The sequence below is a fragment of the Pristiophorus japonicus genome, unplaced genomic scaffold, assembly GCF_044704955.1.
Source record: "Pristiophorus japonicus isolate sPriJap1 unplaced genomic scaffold, sPriJap1.hap1 HAP1_SCAFFOLD_29, whole genome shotgun sequence".
Lineage (NCBI taxonomy): Eukaryota > Metazoa > Chordata > Chondrichthyes > Pristiophoridae > Pristiophorus > Pristiophorus japonicus.
In genome coordinates, this window is record NW_027252668.1 from 6,120,639 (window position 1) to 6,130,239 (window position 9,601).

At 43.6% G+C, this 9,601-nt stretch overlaps 1 pseudogene; it reads left to right on the top strand.

The window, feature by feature from the left end:
* Window positions 1–8,963: 8,963 nt before the first annotated feature.
* Window positions 8,964–9,368, top strand: LOC139248168 (histone H2A.J-like; annotated as a pseudogene).
* Window positions 9,369–9,601: the final 233 nt, after the last annotated feature.

Here is a 9,601-nt window from a genome sequence, read left to right on the forward strand (position 1 = left end):
ACATGTCCACGGATCCCTGAAGATAGCAGACCAGGTAGATAAGGTGGTGAAGAAGGCATATGGAATACTTGTCTTTATTAGTCGAGGCATAGAATACAAGAGCCAAGGAGGTTATGCTTGAACTGTATAAAATACTGGTTAGGCCACAGCTGGAGTACTGTGTGTAGTTCTGGTCACCACATTACAGTAAGGTGTGATGTTACTGGAAAGGGTGCAGAGGAGATTTACAAGAATGTTGCCTGGATTGGAGAATATTGGCTATGAGGAAAGATTGGAGAGAGGAGGCTGAGGAGAGACCTGATTGAGGTGTAGAAAATTCTGAGGGTTCTGGATAGAGTGGAAAGGAAGGACTTGTTTCCCTTGGCAGAGGGGTCAACAACCAGGGGACATAGATTTAATGTAATTGGGGGAGGTTTAGAGGAGATACGAGGGGAAATGTCTTCACCCAGCGAGTAGTGAGGGTCTGGAACACACTGCCCGAAAGTGTGGTAGAGGCAGAAACCCTCACTACATTTAATACTTGGATGTGCACTTAAAGTGCCGTAACCTTCAGGGCTAGGGACCAAGAGCTGTAAAATGGGATTAGGCAGGATAGCTCTTGGTCGGCCGGCGCGGACATGAAGGGCCAAATAGCCTCCTTCCGTGCTGTAAATTTCTATGATTCTATGATTTGCCCCTCGAGCCTGCTCCGCCATTGAATTAGATCATGGCTGATCTTCTACCTCAACTCTCGTTGCCCGCACTATTCCCATATCCCTTGATTCCCTTAATATCAAACAAAATGTCAATCTCAGTCTTGAATACACTCATCGCCTGAGCATCCACATCCCTCTGGGATAGAGCATTCCAAAGATACACAACCCTCTCAGTGAAGACATTTCTCCTCATCTCAGATCTAAATGGTTGCACCCTTATTGTGAGTCTAACACTCCTCATTCTGGACTCTCCATCCAGAGGAAGCAGCCTCCCAGCATCTACCCTGTCAATCCCCCTCAGGGTCTTATATGTTTCAATAAGATCACCTCTCATTCTTCTCATCTCCAAGTGTATAGACCCATACCTTTCACCTTCCTAAGTGCTTGCTGTGCCTGCATGTTAACTTTCAATGTTTCGTGTACAATGAACCTCAAGTCCCTCTGAATTGCAACGTTTACTAATCTCTCAGGTTTTAAACAATATTCTGGTATTCTATTCATATAAAGTAAAACCTCCACTCATACCAGAAATTGGCAGATACAGATGAATACCCACATTCACATCTTAGAGCCTGACAGATACAGAGTAATACCCACACTCGTGAACCAGAAAATGAGAGTTACAGAATTAAACCCACAAATTTAATTCCAGAGACAGACAGGTACAGAGTAAAACCCACATTCTCATTTCAGACACTGACAGGTACATAATAAAACCCACATTCACAGACCAAAAAGAGAAGATACTGAAAAAAAAATAACACACACAAAGCAGGGACTGACGGATAAAGACTAAAACCCACACTCACGTAAACCCCTCTCTTCCATAGCAGAAATTGACAGGTAGAAAGGAAAACCCACACTCATGTAGTGGTAAATGAATGGTACAGAGTAAAACTCACTCACACATCAGAAACTGACAGGTACAGAGTGGAACCACATTCACAAACTAGAAACTGACAATTACAACGTAAATCCCACTCTCACTTTTCACAACCTGACAGTTAGTGTAAAACACAGATTTGCATATCAGAAACTGACAGGTAGATTAAGCCCCACATTCGCAAACAGAAACTGATAGATACAGTGTAAGCCACACACCCACTTAGCTGAAATTAACTGGGACATAATAAAATGCGCACTCACATACCAAAACTGATAGATACAGAGTGAAACTCACACGCTCTGTGTTGTACCATTATTTTATAAAAGGACGATAGCCGAATGAATAAATCGACTAAATTAACGCTGTGGTTTCCTCTTAAAAGAGCCGTTGATTTTTTAATGCTTTTTCCTGTGTTGTAAATTTATTTGCAATGTTCACTGCCTTTGTCCCATTTCGACACGGCGTGCTTGGCCAGCTCCCCGGGCAGCACCAGACTCACAGCGGTCTGGGTGTGGACACAATCCACAACAGCCAAACTATTGGAGGTTGGTGCCATCTCCTGGCTGCCAGCCAGTAGTGCAACAAGTTAACCATTCATCAGTAACTGTTTTAAGCTGGAGACAAATAACCTGAACACCTTGTTTACGTTCAGATTACAGTTAGTCCTGACTAAAGCTCCAAAGACCCATGGTGAGTGGTCTGTCAATACAGAGGTTTACATGTTAAACTTAGTGTGATGGTGCTATAGTGGTGAGCATAGCTGCCTTCCCAGGGGTTCACTCGGGTTTCATTCTTGGCCAGCACAAATAGGCTCCATTTAATACAGTTTATGTCACCATGTTGCAGTTTAGAACCGAACACAATAGTGCCTTCCAGCAAATGCCATTTCTCTAACATTTACAAAGCACATTCATCATCCATTTATTTATCACATAAAATTGAGGTTTCATTTATTGTTGGTGATAACTATTGTTTAATCTATAGGGGACTGAAGAAAAAGTAACTGGGGTGAGGACTCAGTCCAGACTTTAAACTAATAAATGGGGTGAGGGCTCGGTCCAAGCAAGATTACTATTCACAGTGACCATTTGTAATTGGAGGGAAGGTGTCCCAGCACTGTGCTTATATTCTGATTAAAATGATTGCACAGCAATTTATTTGTCCCGCTGAAGACCCGAAAGAAGCAGTTTGTCTGCAAATACAAAATGACTGATGTCTGGGCGATGGTAATATAGCTGCCTTTCAAGCAGTTGACCCAGGTTCGATTCTTGGCCATCTCAACCGAGGTACTTTTAATACACCTCGCAGGTCAGAACTGAATTATGAGATCTTGCAGCAGGATTTTACAACAAGACAATTGTCAATCCCATTTGTAAATTAAAATTAACAAAATTAAACTAAAAGGGACTTCAAACTAATAAATCAGTGCTCAATGAAAAACTATAGTAAAAATGGTAGTTAAATGTCCAAAAAATGGGTGAAGAACAGAGTTCGGGTCCCAAACAGTGCCAAGGATACTCCAAGTGAAGGTAATAGTAAAACAACGAATGTGACAGATAAGAAAGGTGTTGAATTAAACGGTATGAGATAGGTGGCATCAATTCTCAATTCAGCAGAAACTGTCAGGTACAGAGGAAGACCCACACTCACATTTCAGAAACTGGCAGATAAATAGAGAAAATCCCACCCTCATATACCAGAGACAGATATATGCAAGGAAAATCCCACCTTCACGTACCAGAGACAGATATATACAGAGAAAATCCAACCCTCACATACCAGTGACAGATATATAAAGGGAAAATCCAACCCTCACATACCAGAGACAGATATATAAAGGGAAAATCCAACCCTCACATACCAGAGACAGATATATACAGGACAATCCCACCCTCACACACCAGAGACAGATATATACAGATAAAATCCTACCTTCACATACCAGAGACAGATATATACAGAGAAAATCCTACCTTCACATACCAGAGACAGATATATACAGAGAAAATCCTACCTTCACATACCAGAGACAGATATATACAGAGAAAATCCTACCTTCACATACCAGAGACAGATATATAAAGGGAAAATCCAACACTCACATACCAGAGACAGATATATATAGGACAATCCCATCCTTACACACCAGAGACAGGTATATACAGGGAAAATCCCACCCTCACACACCAGAGACAGATATATACAGGGAAAATCCCACCCTCACATACCAGAGACAGGTATATACAGAGAAAATCCAACCCTCACATACCAGAGACAGGTATATACAGAGAAAATCCCACCCTCACATACCAGAGACAGGTATATACAGAGAAAATCGCACCCTCACATACCAGAGACAGATATATAAAGGGAAAATCCAACCCTTACATACCAGAGACAGATATATACAGAGAAAATCCCACCCTCACACACCAGAGACAGATATATACAGAAAAAATTCCACCTTCACAGACCAGAGACAGATATATACAGAGAAAATTCTACCTTCACAGACCAGAGACAGATATATACAGGGAAAATCCCATGCTACACACCAGAGACAGATATATACAGAGAAAATCCCACCATCACACACCAGACACAGATACATACAGGGAAAATCCCACCCTCACACACCAGAGACAGATATATACAGGGAAAATCCCACCCACACACACCAGAGACAGATATATACAGGGAAAATCCCACCCTCACACACCAGAGACAGATATATACAGAGAAAATCCCACCTTCACAGACCAGAGACAGATATATACAGGGAAAATCCCACCCTCACACACCAGAGACAGATATATACAGGGAAAATCCCACGCTACACACCAGAGACAGATATATACAGAGAAAATCCCACCATCACACACCAGAGACAGGGAGATACAGAGAAAATCACACGCTCACACACCAGAGACAGATATATACAGGGAAAATCCCACCCTCACACACCAGAGACAGATATATGCAGGGAAACACTCATACTCACACATAAAATGTTGACAGGTACAAAGTGAAACCCGCACTCCCATATCAGAAACTGACAAATTCAGGGTTAGAACTTTGTAGCAGAAGTTGACAGAATGCAAGGATATCCTACAGGTACAGATTATACCCAATACTCACCAGAAACGACAGGTACAGATGAAATCCCATTCTCACATACCAAAGCCAGAAAGATAGAGAAAAGCCCACCCTCACATACCAGAAAATTATAGATACAGAATAAAACCCATATTCACACACCAATATCTGACCGCTACAGATTTTTATTAAACCCACGCTCACATACCAGAAAAGACAGGTACAGATTAATCCCCACACTCATATACCAGAGACAGACAGCTACAGAATAACCCCACAGTCACAAAGTGGAAACTGACAGGTACAGAATTAACACAACATTTGTATACCAGAAACAACCAGGTACAGACTAAATCTAACACTCGCACACCTGACGCGAAGAGGTACCGAATATCCCCCACACTCACTGACAGGTACAGAATAAACATTACACTCACATACTCAGGCAGATAGGTACAGAATAAACGCCACACTTACATATCAGAACCTGCCAGGTACAGATGAAACCCAACTCTCATACCAGAATCAGACAGGTGGAGATTAAACTCCACACTCACATACTAGAGACTGATGAGTATAAAATAAATCCAACACTCGCATACCAGAAATTGACATGTACAGAATAAAACACACAACTCACATATCAGAAACTGAAAGGTACAGATTAAACCCCACTCTCATATACCAGAAACTGACAGATACAGATTAAACCCCACACTCACATACCAGAAATGACAGATTAAACCCCACTGTCATATACCAGCCACAGATGGACAGGTACAGATGAAATCCCACACTATCATACCAGAGGCTGCCAGGTAGAGAATAAAACACGCACTCCCATACAGAAACTGACAAGGTGCAGAATAAACCCACACACATATCACAGAGACAGACAGAAACAGAATGATAATCACATACCAGAATTTGACAGGTGTATAATAAAACCCAAGTTCGCCTACTAGTAACTGAGGTAAAAAAGCAACACTCACATATCAGCGACTGACAGCTATAAGAAATAGGAGGCGGCCAAAAGGACTCTGGAGCCTGCTCCACAATTCAATAGGATCATGGCTGAACTGCCCAATATCCAGGCAGTGCTTTTGACAAAGAAATCCAAGGCTGGGTTCAGCAAGAGCAAGTAAAGTGGACAAGATTTAATCTAATACCACGTTGGTTCTTTTCAGAGCCACCCACTCTATCTGTGAAAGGGCTGGTTACTGTCTGAAGAAACTGATCTATTGATCACAATCTTATCAGCTGTGCTTCAGTTGGGAGCACCCTCACTTTTGAGTCAGAAAGTTGTGGGTTCAAGTCCCACTCCAGGGTCTTGAGCAGAAAAATCTAGGCTGAAACTCCAGTGCAGTGTTGAGGGAGCGCTACATTGTCGGAGGTGACATCGATCGGATAAGACGTTAAACCGAGCCACCGTCTGCTCTCTCAGCTGGACGCAGAAGATCTCATAGCAATATGGGGAGTTATCGCGTGTCTTGGGCAATATTTATCCCTCGATCAACACAACACAACAGATCATTTGACCATTATCATGTTGCTGTTTGTGGGAGCTTGCTGTTCCCAAAATGGCTACCGCGTTACATTACATCAGTGCCGACACTTCAAAAAGTATTTCATTGGATGTGAAGCAGGTCGTGAAAGGCGCTAAATAAATCCAAGTCAGTATTTTTCTACATAATGTTAAGTCCCGACGGTTGATAAACTGGGAGTTTCCTGACCAGAAGTCACCCTCAGTCAATCTCGCATATTATCCGGTCAATGTCTGTTGAACATGTAAAAATCTAGATCGGCAAACAGAGCAGCGAGCTTACTGTTCAGATTATAATATATATATATTTATATATATATATATGAAAAAATACATGAACCTTCTTCGTAAGATTTTTGCCTGATAGCAGAACAGAAACACATAAAGAACAGAGTAAAATCAGGAGGTGTTGCAACTGATGACCTCATTCAAGAATTTGAGATTGTGGCGAGCAACAAATTTGATTGGTCTCTTTAAACATCCAATCAGAGAGATACAGAACAATGGATATTGACAAACCAATCACAACCATTGCCTTCGCCCATCCCTCATTAGCATAGGGCTGTGGGCGAAGTGTGGCGCCGCCGATATGATACGGGCTCGGAGCAGAGTTTCCCCAAATCTGCACCTGACTGAACGAGTCGATGGCTGACGAAAAGAGAACCTGGCGCAATCCAATATCCAGGATTACGTGCTGAGGGACGCACTTAAAATTGGTGCAGTCGCCGCAAAGGCACGGTGGGGAAGGGCCACAGTTTAAAGCCCTTCTGCCACGGTAAACCCGGGGGGCAGGAATCAGTACAAAACTCCCCTCGGGCTGTATGTGCAACTTCTTTTTCGTGTACATGGAGCACCATGATCTGTCAACACCTATGTAGTGCCATGTACAATGTAAGGTCTGTTTCGTAATGCACGTTGAAAAGAAAAAAAAAATGTAAATGTACCGTCACCCATTCCGTGTAATGTATAGTGACACATGTAATGTAATTTTGTTGAATGTACTACAAGGTATCCCGTATTGTACCAAATTGTACTTGAAATGAAAAGCAAGGCAATGCATCGAACGGAACTGCCGTCAGCACCTAAATGTAATGTGTGGGATTGCTGACCGCAGCTAAATGTACTGAACTGCTTTTGAATGTACTATACAAATTTTTTACATGAATAAAGTATATTTTGAAATTTTAAAAAAAGACAAAAAGAGAACAGGTCACGCCAAGAAAGTAATCAAGAAAACCCCAGCGAAGAGCGGCAAGAAGCGCTGAAAGTCGAGGAAGGAGAGTTACGCCATCTACGTCTACAAAGTGATGAAGCAGGTTCACCCCGACACCGGCATCTCCTCCAAGGCCATGGGCATCATGAACTCGTTTGTAAGCGATATTTTCGAGCGCATCGCGGGTGAGGCTTCCTGCCTGGCCCATTACAACAAGCGCCGCACCATCAGTTCCTGGGAAATCCAGACCTCCGTGCGCCTGCTGCTGCCCGGGGAGCTGGCCAAGCACGCCGTGTCGGAAGGGACAAAGGCGGTGACCAAGTACACCAGCTCCAAGTGAGACTGCCCACTGTCCTGAGATCAAACCCCAAACACAACGGCTCTTTTAAGTGCCACCCACAACCTCTCTGAAAGAGCTGCACAAACGCATTTCCCTTTAGACTCGGTTTACTGCAATTATTTCCTAGAAACAGAAAATAGGTGCAGGAGTAGGCCATTCAGCCCTTCGAGCCTGCACCGCCATTCAATGAGTTCATGGCTGAACATGCAACTTCAGTACCCCATTCCTGCTTTCTCGCCATACCCCTTGATTCCCCCTAGTAGTAAGGACTACATCCAACTCCTTTTTCAATATATTTAGTGAATTGGCCTCAACAACTTTCTGTGGTAGAGAACAATTATGTTTGAGAACTTTTCCACTACCAGCTGTAGATTTAGTTTTGAATTCTCAGATATCAGTTTCACTGTCCGGTTCCACCTTAGCATCGCTGAAATTTTCCGCCAACTACAAACACGGCCCCTGGTCGCTGTTTCCCTTTGCTCTCAGTCCCGTTCATTTACACCGCCTGCCGAATTAGGAGCTTGTTGAGGGACTGAGACTCAGATTTCAGTCACACATTCTCTCTCGCAAGCCCTTTTCAAGTTTATTTTTCAATTCCTGTTGCGGGTCAGTCCGTTTATTAAGCCGACACTCCCCGCAGTGTAACAACCCAGAATGGGAGTTCTTACAGAGATCAGAACCAGGGCAGTTTGAACACTCTGTCCCTCTTCTCTTTTCACAGAAGGACCCCCAGTTTTGGGCTCACTCCCGCCTTTGCAGGGGTTCGATCGATAATCTGTGAAACCCAACTTTTACAAAGATTGAGTTGGAATGTGTCCCGGTACAGAATCGGTGGGGATTGATTCCCGCCCATTAGACAGTTTGAAATAGTACCCGAATTTAATCCTGATTGTAACAGCCTGGAACTTGCAAGGGGAATATGTAAAAGACAAAATTAATTAAAACGTGTTGGGAAGTCTTTGACTAATGGTGAATTTATATTAACATAATCCGCTCTTAAATTTTCTTGGCGCGGTTTTTGAATTAAAAATCGTTATTCTGACTGTTGGAGACAGTAATTTCCGCCCTACTTTCATTGGTGGGCTAAACAGACTGTGATTGGTCACCTGAAAAGACCAATGAAATTCACCACCGAGCGACCAATCATAAATTCTCTCCCTGCATTCCTCCAGAAGGTACAAGCAAGGTAGATGTGGGAGGAGTTTCTCATTCTTTTTCGGAACGTGTGGATTGTGGAAATATCTAGGAGAGGAAAAACCGGTGGTAAAGTTCGGGGCCAAGTCCAAGTATCGCTCCTCCCGGGCCGGACTGCAGTTCCCTGTGGGCCATGTTCACAGGCTCCTGCGAAAGGGCAACTACGCTGAGCGTGTGGGTGCCGGAGCCTCGGTCTACATGGCTGCTGTGCTCAGTATCTGACCGCTGAAATCCTGGAACTGGCCGGCAACAAGAAGACCCGCATCATCCCCAGACACCTACAGCTGGCCATCCGCAACGACGAGGAGCTCAACAAGCTGCTGGGAAAGGTGACCATCGCTCAGGGCGGGGTGCTGCCTAATATCCAGGCTGTGCTGCTGCCCAAGAAAACCGCCAGTGCACCCAAGAGCAAGTAAAGCGGACAGCATTTAATCTAATAACCCAAAGGCTCTTTTCAGAGCCACCCACACTATCTGTGAAAGGGCTGCTTTCTGTTCTGTGGATCACAATTGTCCCTGATCTAATTTAATACAAAACAGACGGAAGCTGAACGTGAGACATGTTGGGACAGCCGAATATGAAACGGATGGTAAGAGCCGAGTATAAAGGAATGAGCGGTTGATGGGCTCAGTCT